Source organism: Macrotis lagotis, chromosome 8 (assembly GCF_037893015.1).
Source record: "Macrotis lagotis isolate mMagLag1 chromosome 8, bilby.v1.9.chrom.fasta, whole genome shotgun sequence".
In the NCBI taxonomy this organism is placed as follows: domain Eukaryota; kingdom Metazoa; phylum Chordata; class Mammalia; order Peramelemorphia; family Peramelidae; genus Macrotis; species Macrotis lagotis.
The window spans coordinates 103,442,593-103,452,188 of NC_133665.1; positions in this window are offsets into that span (position 1 = coordinate 103,442,593).

Here is a 9,596-nt window from a genome sequence, read left to right on the forward strand (position 1 = left end):
GGCCACACAGCTAGGTAATTATTAAGTATCTGAGGCCAGATTTGAACCCAGGTACTCCTGACTCCAGGGCCAGTGCTTTACCCACTGTGCCACCTAGCTGCCCTGTGATGGTTTTTAGTAGCTCTCTGCCTCACTCCCCTGACAAGGGGAAGAGTTGCTCTCCACTGAGGGTGGTACAGGGAGCCAGAATCATAGGGTCTCAAGCTTGAAGAACTAGAGACCAGTTTGCCCCCCACCCTATCATTTTTAAATATCTGAGGCCCAGAGATGGAAAGGGACTTGCCAAAAGGCACTGGGAGCCTCCTGGGGCATGAGAGATTTTGTAGATGAATGGCCTTGAAAGTGAAGGGGGCATTCGTTGTGATCCTATGGACTTTCTTGTGAGTGTTAGAAGTAGACTTGGAGAAAATGAAAGGGAGAGGTCAAGGAGGACCTCTCTTTTTACTTGATACAAATTGTACCCAACCTACAATTTTGTAAAAATATAAAAAAAATCTTTGGGATAAGAATACTAAAATTCAATGATTCAGTTTGAAAGAAGAGCATTGGACTTTTAATTAGAGTATTTGGTTTCCATTGGGACTGTGCCTTGTGAGCTTGGGAAAGTTCCCTTCCCTCTTTCTAGGCCTCAGTTTAAGGTATAAATGGAAAAGACTGGGACTAGATCTTTAAAGTCTCCTATGACTTTATCCCAGTTCCTCTGACTTGAAATCCTTCATTCTTTATACTTTTGCACATTGTGCCATTTCTCTTGGCATCTTCCCATCCCTAGATACTCCTGGGTGGCAAAGTGAAAAGACCTCTGGGTTCAAATCCCAATTCTGCCATCTTCTTGGTAAGTCAGCTATCTCAACTTGGCAGTTTTCTGTTCTTCCTTTGAGAGACTTGGATCAGTTGACTTGTGAGGTTTTTCATAGCTCAATAACCTTGAAATTATTCTCCTTTTCCTAGTGAGAGCCCTTAGATTGGGAAGTCAGGCACAGTGGGTACTCTTACATGTCTCTCCTGGCTTTGACAAAAGGATCTTGGGGAGGACAGAGAGACTTTGCATGTCTGACATCCCCTCTTTGTCCCTTCATTGCTGTGGCAACTATCCAACCTCCCTTCCCACCTCAATCCCCCTATACAGAACAGGGGTCTTCTACAGGAGCCACATCATCTCAGGGTGAAAGTCCTGATGGGCTCTAGGCTGAGCCAATTCCTAGAACCTACTTGGTGGTAGCAGGTTCAGCCCCTTGGCATCAGTCTGATGCATTATGTAGCCGGGGAGCTTTCCCACTTAAAAGGATTGTTAAGGTCTCTAGTCAGCAGTGGCCTTGCCACTGTCAGTACCTGAAGACAAGAATAGGAACAAACTGAGCAAAAACTAAGTTCATTTTGGGTTTTAGAAATTCATAAGTAGAGCCATAGTCCTAGGTTACTTCATTGAAAGGCTTTAGGCCGAAGCCAACCATGGAAAGGCTGCCCCTCTCATCTATTAATTCATTAATCAACAAATATTAAGTACCTAATGCAGCTTGTACTTAGAGAGTTTAGGTAGAGCTGCCCAAGTGGAAGGATCAGGAGCCCTGGCACTGGAACACTTAAGGCAGACACTGGATTTTGTCAATGGGATTATTAAGCATAGATTGGGTTAGAGGTCCTTTCAAATTTGTGATTCTATGAGAACCTCTGCCCTCATTGGGCTCATAATGCAAAGTGCTTTGAATCCAAAGTCAATTCCTAGTTATCTAATCAGGCAAGTCACTTAACCACTCTGGGCTTTGGTTCTTCCTCAATAAAATAACTAGATTGAAGGGTTTTGAGGTGTGTGTGTGTGTGTGTGTGTGTGTGTGTGTGTGTGTGTGTGTGTGTGTGTGTGTGTGATGGACCCCTTTGACAGGCTGGACCCCTTCTCATAATGTTTTTAAATGTTGATAAAAATATACATAGGTTTATAGAGGAAATCAATTATATTGAAATAAACTTGTAAATTTTTTTTCCCATCCAAGTTCTTGTACCCTTTGGGAGGGTATAGATAGAGATTTGTGGCTCTCAGGTTAAGAACAACTGGGCATAAATCTATGAAAAGATAAATATAGTAGAGAAGTAAAAATATGTGCTATATGAGGTCCAATCATAGACTAAAACCAGGCAGACACTTGGCATGGAGAAATTTGGAGGTTTCCCACAGAAAACTAGATGTGACAGCCCCAGAGTGGTAAATTTCCTTTAGGAAAATGGTAAAACTGGTCCACAACTTCATCAGCAAATCCACACTGATTCTAATTCTGGCAACCTGCATTTGTAATGGGGAAAGATTCAGTGGTGAATTGGCAGGGAGTTTCCCTTGGCACTGTGTTTGTGTGTGTGTGTGTGTGTGTGTGTGTGTGTGTGTGTGTGTGTGTTGGGTGGGGGCTAGGCTAAGGAAGGACTTGCTCTGTGACTATATTGGTTTCAACCAGATTGCCAGGAGAGTATTTAACCTATTTCGGAGAACAAAACTGGTTAAGGTGGCCTCATTTACATACTGTCACTAGATGAAGTTAATTCCAAATTATTGTTCCCTTTTCAGCAGATGGCCCAAAGATCTGTCCTGGTCAAACCCCATGTAACAGGGCTGGATTAGAGTACCCATAAATAATATTGGCCACACACACACACACACACACACACACACACAAGAGAGAGAGAGAGAGAGAGAGAGAGAGAGAGAGAGAGAGAGAGTGTTAATGAAGGTCTATCATTGAGTTAATGGAGACCTGTCAATGAGAGCTGACAGAATTAACTTCCTTGCCTACCTACTATGTAATATGAGTGAGTGCTGCATATCAGTCCAGGGAAGGTCTCTTCTGAAAGATGCTGTTATATAATAATGTATAATATGATATAATAATAATTATATAATTATATAATTATATAATAATTTCTTTTGTTTTACTACTTCCACCTTGGAAGAGCAGAATCTGGCTTAATTCGCTAGGGATATCCAGCCCTTTATAAGCGTTATATTGTCAAAGCACTAAACATGGATTAGATTTATTAGCAGAATGTAAGAAAGAGGTACTTTTCTTTCCTTCTATGGCACCATACTCATACCCCTCAGACTAGCTTCCAAACCATTCCCATGGCACAAATATCAATCCCCTGCTTATTTCCTAATATCCCCAAATACCCCCATGCCTTGGAATTTCACTCATCTATTCTTTTTGGGAATTGCTCCAATGTTGAAAGTTGGGCAAGAGATTTTTCCCAGACAAGCTTCAATGACTGCTTCTATCTTACCCGGTTTTTATGGGGACACCCCACAACAGAGGTAGCTTCTGACAAGTCTTTCAATAGTAATTTATATTAGTAATTATTTAGACATTTCTAGCTAAGAATCACAGGAGGTTAGAGTTGGAAACTTAGAGATCATTTAGGCTAAACCAATCCCCCAATCCCCCCCACACCAGCTCCACGCATCACATACACACTAAAAATGTCAGCCCTGCATTAGCTACTTTGGAGGATGAGAGACTTGACTAGGAAGCTAGAGAAGAGAGAGCTGGTGGCTGTGAAGACAGTGATTCTGATTGTACCTTACAGAGAAATCAGAGTTGGTGTGTTGCTTTGCTAAGTTTGGAGCTTGGAAGTCTTGACAACACATGACTTAAGAGAGAGAGTGAACTGGGTTGAGATATTAGTTTGAATGCTAATGCTCATTCAGTTCAGTGTATCCCAGTTTGTTGTGTGTGAGCACTGATGAAAAGGTGGTAAGAGCAGCTTCTGTCTCACATAATGTATTGGAATCATGGATTCTTGCCTGAACAATACCAGTTAACCTTTGATAGAGTCCTGGGACTTTCACTCTTCCCTAATTTCTAAACTTTCACTGAACTCTAAACCCCAACTCCAAGTTCTGAACTTTTCTGGCCCCTGATTCTGCATTCTTTGACTCTGAGATTGGCAGTACCTAGTCCTGCCCCTTTTTGCCACTGGCATCTACCATCCCATCTATATTTTCCTCCTGGTCTTTTTCTGCTGTGTACTCTAGATTACAAGTATGGTTTTCCTGGGATTGGTTTATAAGAAAAAAAAAACAAAATTCAGAAATAACCCATAATATTCCCTAAAAGTGAAGAGAAAAATTACCCTCCCAGACTGAATGGTACCTGATATTCATTTTATTTTTATTTTTTCATTAAAGATTTTATTTATTTTGAGTTTTATAATTTTCCCCCAATCTTACTTCCCTCCCCCTATCCCCCCCACAGAAAGCAATTTGTCAGTCTTTACTTTGTTTTCATGTTGTACATTGATCCAAATTGAGTGTGATGAGAGAGAAATCACTGATATTCATTTTAAAATGTAAACAGTCCTCTATTACCTGCCCCTTTTTTTGTCATTGGCATCCTAATTGGGTAGCTGAATGTACCATCCCTTCTATCTTTTCCTCCTTGTCTCTTTCTACTATGTACTCTAGATTATGAATAGGGTTTTCCAGCAGTTTATAAGAAAAAAGAAAAGTAAAATTCAGAAATAACCCATTAGGAGTTCACTAAAAGTGTATATAAAAAAGAAAATTATTCTCTCAGACTGTATGGTGCCAGAACTTTTTTTAAATGTAAACAGTATGTTTAAAAATTACAGGTAAAAACAATTTTCAACATTCATTTTTAAAAGATTTTAAGTTCCAAATTATTCCCCCTTCCCCCTTTCAAGACAGCAAGCAATCTGATAAAGGTTATATTATATATGTACAATTATATAAAACATTTCCACATTAGTCATGTTGTAAAAGAACAAAAGGAAAAAAGTGAAAGTAGTATGCTTTGATCAGCATTCAGGCTCCATCAATTCTTTCTCTGGATGTGGATAACATTTTCCATCATGGAGATTTTGGAATTATCTTGGGTATTACCGAGAGGAATGAAGGCAATCATGGTTGTTCATCACACAATGTTGCTATTACTAGTGTGTAATGTTGCTCACTACACTCAGTATCGGTTCATGTAAATCTTTCCAGGTTTTTCGTAAAATCTGCTCATCATTTCTTATAGTATTCCATTTCATTCATAAAATACAACTTGTTCAACCATTCCCCAACTGAGGGGTGCCTGAACTTTCTTAGTTTTTTCATCAAATCAGACTTCCTCAGAATTTCAGCTCATGACTCACCTTTTCTAGTCTGAGAACCCCACATCATAGTCTAGATCCTTCCTGGTCCCAGTGAATAGTAATCGATTTCCCGGAGTGGCTCCCTATGGGTTTGAGACTGACCAATCTGGGCTCATCAGATGGTGTTCATTGAGCTATTCTACAGTTTGAGACTGTTCCTGTGTCTGATCAATTAGGCAGGCCCTTAATTACCAGTGGGCTTTTAGGATTCTTCCCCAACGATGTAATCACTGGGCCAACTATCTATCCCATCCCCTTCACCAAAAGTAGAGAGTTGTCACCTTAGAAAGCATTTCTAGGAGCAGCCTATCAATCCCAGGAATGCCCAGATCACCACTAGAAGAATATTCTGAGCCCCATGCAGACACACACAGAACCCATAATATGGAAAATTTAGCTTTTATCACTCCTCTAGTTTTGGAGGGGAAGGAGGAGTATTGAGAGTGGTTATTTTTGTTCAGTCATGTCCAACTCTCATGACCCCATGGATCTTATTTTCCAAGATCTTTGTTGACAGAGATACTGGAGTGGACGCCATTTACTTCTCTAGTGGATTAAGTTACTTAACCAAGATCACATAGCTAGTAAGTGTCTGCAGCTGGATTTGAACTCAGGTCTTAGCAACCAGGCCCAGTGCTCTATGCACTGAGTCACCTAACTGCTTCTAGAGCTTGCTTTATCATTGCAAACAGCAGTACTTTCAGACAACTATTTTTATAGAATTCTTTGCTTGGTATTCAAGACCCTCCCTATTCTAGTCCTTCCCAACTTTCCCCACTTTGTTTTAAATCACTCCTTAGCCCTCCACCAAACTATATGTGACTCCTGTCTCCTGAACGTGAGCTACATCTCCCACTGTTAAAAGACCCTAAACTCAAAATCACTTTCCCAACTCCAGGTTTGCTTGCAGACTTCAATCCCTGAACACTGTCTTTTTTTCCAGAGTAGTGGTGGCTCAAGCCTACGTCATTCAGATATATCATCCTTTAGAGATCTTTTTCGTTTCCTTGGATACTGGAATTGCTCCAGTTTCCGAATCAAGGTTCTTCTCAGGGTTTGAAAATAACACCCTGGGAATCCATACTTGGGTAATCCAATAAAGGGCTCAAAACAATTCCATTCCCCAGGTTATTAATCCCCATATCATCAATAGATCTAAACATACTCTGTCACAAAAACCCCAAGGGCTGATTACCTCCTTGCTGAACTTACTCCACAGATAATTTAAGATTTCCCCCATCTGTATCACAAAGGGAGTAACTAACAATTACTGACATCTTTGCCTTGGACATATTTAAGTATTTTATCCCTCCATCCCTTGCTATCATTTTCTAGAGCAGCCTTCAATGACAACTGACACCTCCAGGAAGCCCTCCTTGTGCCCTTCTGTTGGTAATGACTTTTCCTTGGAACCTCCCTTACCTCTTCATGCCTCTCTAATGTAGTTCTCATCCTATTTTGAATATTAAAGTTAACTCTTTGAGTCTTTTACCCATACAAGACTGGGAGTTCCATAAGGGCAGGGGCTGTGTTTTAATCTAAATTTCATGTCTTTTTGCCCTGAACACAGTGCTATGTATTTAGTAAGCATTTAATAAATGCATCTTAAATTAATGTATAATTTCCAGAAAATACTCCTAGAGACGAATTTTTCCTAAGGCCAGTAACAATAAGTGACTGTAATTTTCATAAAATTTTCTCAGAGATGAGCTTTCCCAAAGCTAGCTCAGCTACTTCATTAAATCCAGGTAGAGATATATACCTTAAAAGGCATAAAAAGTATGTGAAATTTCCAGCAACTGACAGGGCCCATTAAAGCCCTGACATTGTGTCCAATGAATGTTTAATTTATGTTCCCAGGTTTACAAAGTGGAGCTCAATGATGCAGAAAATAGGTAATGGGGCCTGTCCTCTATGGGGTTCACAAAGTTCTGCCAAATCTTAATTAACAGGATTGCAGGATCTCAGGAAAAGTCAGGGACAAGAGAAGAAGGGAATTAACGAAGAACTGAAATGCTGGTGGATGAGAAAAGAACTCTGCACACCCAGAATGGGAGTCAACACCTGAATTAGGACATGTGGCTGTCATTTGGGGACCCAGAAGAAAGTGGGATGGAGGCCTTGAGGTTAGAGTGTCCCATCTCCTTCCCACTTGGATTCAGTCACATTCATCATCAATCATTGTGACTGGGAATCTACTATTTGAAAGGCATTGATTGTGCTAAGCATCATTGGAGGAAAGCTAAAAGAAATTTCATGAAAGGTGCTTTCCCCCCCATTCTACTACTCCCTCCCCACCTCTCTCAGGTTGTTTATCCCAACAGAATGTATATTCCTTGAGGGCAGGGATTGTTTTTGTTTTTATATTCCTTGAATACATAGTACTCAATACATACTTATTGATCTCTCGACTCTAAATGTCTCTCTCTCTCTCTCTCTCTCTCTCTCTCTCTCTCTCTCTCCTCTTTTTCTGTCTCTCTGTCTGTCTCTTAGAATCAGATTCAAAAACTTCCTGGGCCTCTTCTAACTCAAAATGTAAGATTTGGGGACCCATAGGTTTGGGGTTCTAAGGGGTTGTCCAAGTCCTGCCTCTTCTTCTCTTTGCAGATGAGGAAATTGAATAATTGGGAAGACCAAGGGATTTGCCCAATAAGTGTCTTAGGTAAGATTTAAACCCAGGCCCCCGGATTCCAGATCCAGTTCTCTATTACCTTATCACCTTTACCTATGGTACAGAAGGAGGAGGAGGAGGAGAGGGAGAAGAAGAAGAAGAAAAGAGAAAAGAAAAGAAAAGGAGAAGGAGAAGGAGATGGAGAAGGAGAAAAGGAGGAGAAAGAAGGAGAAAGGAGGAGGAGGAGGAAGAACAAGAAGGAGGAAGAGAAGAACAAGAAGAAGGGAAAAGAAGGAGAAGGAAGGAGGAGAAGAGGGAAGAAGGAGGAGGAGGAGGAAGAGGGAGAACAAGGAAAAATGGAAGAAAGGAAAGGTCTATAGATCTATATCTTCAGAGACTTCTTTATATTTAAACTTTTCTGAATGACTCAGCATCAAATCTATGAGCATCTGTGGTTATTTGTCCTTCGTTCCTGAAGAGACCCACGTCAGGGGGGTGATGCCATGTCAAGCACATGAATTGGATTTGAGTGAGAGGGCACTGTGCTAAGTCAGCAGCCTCACTTTCTCCTCCAGAACCATCTGGGTCCAGTGGCCAGATATATATCAGGATGACTGGAGATAGCTCTGGATGACCTTTCTAAACTTAATTTTTTTCCCAGATCTGTTTGCCTGAGGTAATGTCCATTCAGTCATTAAAGCTAGGTAAAAACTGAACAGAAAATACAACTAAAACTTATAGTCTTGGGCAATACCTTCGGGGCCTTTTGAGGTGTTGGGAAGTTCTGTGTCCCTGTGTTCACTGATCCTGCCCCGGGATCTTGCATCTGTAGTCGCAACTTTTCTGTCTCTTCTCTTTCCACCTAGCCATCAGCGATCACCTAGAATCATGGAACCTTAGATCTGGGAGGGTCCTCAGGATACAGGGTGCAACTGAGGCAGAGTCCCTTCTAAAGCATCCCCAATAGGTGCTCATTTGGCCTCTGCTTGAAGATCTCTCCTGTCAGAGGAATCACTATTTCCCAGATTAACTAACTCCCCTGGGTCAGCTCTCACGATTAAGGTCCCCCTCACAGCCCAGGAGTTGGCCTTCCTAGCCAGCCTCCTGGTCTGTGCGCTCCCTGGACCAGAGGATCTCAGCGCGAACGTTAAAGGTCTAATTTTCCAAGGGAGAGCTTGGCCGTGGCCACTCTGCCCCCGCGGCCTTTCCCGCAGCCTTCCCAGGTCACGCAGGAGAAACTCTCTTCTGAGACTCAAGCCGAGCAGTTGGCTCTCTCCCCTGCCCTTCCCCGGTCTTCTCCGGGCTAGTTCTCCTAGCAGACTCCTGGTACCAGGCTCCTGAGCCAGCACACTCACTCTCCCCTCCTCCCTTGACCTCAGGCCTTGCAGCTTCCCTCCCACCCTGCTATTTCTGCCCCAGACTCGGGGGCACTATAGATAAAAAGCCGATGATAGAATGGGGGAGGGGGAAGGTGACTGGGGGTAGGTGGGTCCTGGTTTGTTTCTCCTAGTTTTGCCCCCCTCCCAGCCTGTAGAGTCTCTCTCTCTCTCTCTCTCTCTCACACACACACACACACACACACACGCACACACACACACACACACACACACACACACACACACACACACGCACACACACGCACACACGCACAAACACGGACATATATTTTATTCGCCCCTATCCCTCCCCTGTATCTGTCCTGAATGGAAGAGAGTGCCAAGTACTCTTGGCCCTGCTTTACACATATTGAAACTGAGGTCCAGAGAAAGAAAATGACTTGTCCCGGAGAACAAAGTCTGAGTCAATCTCAGGTTGATTCCAAATTCAGGACTTTTCTCTATTATCC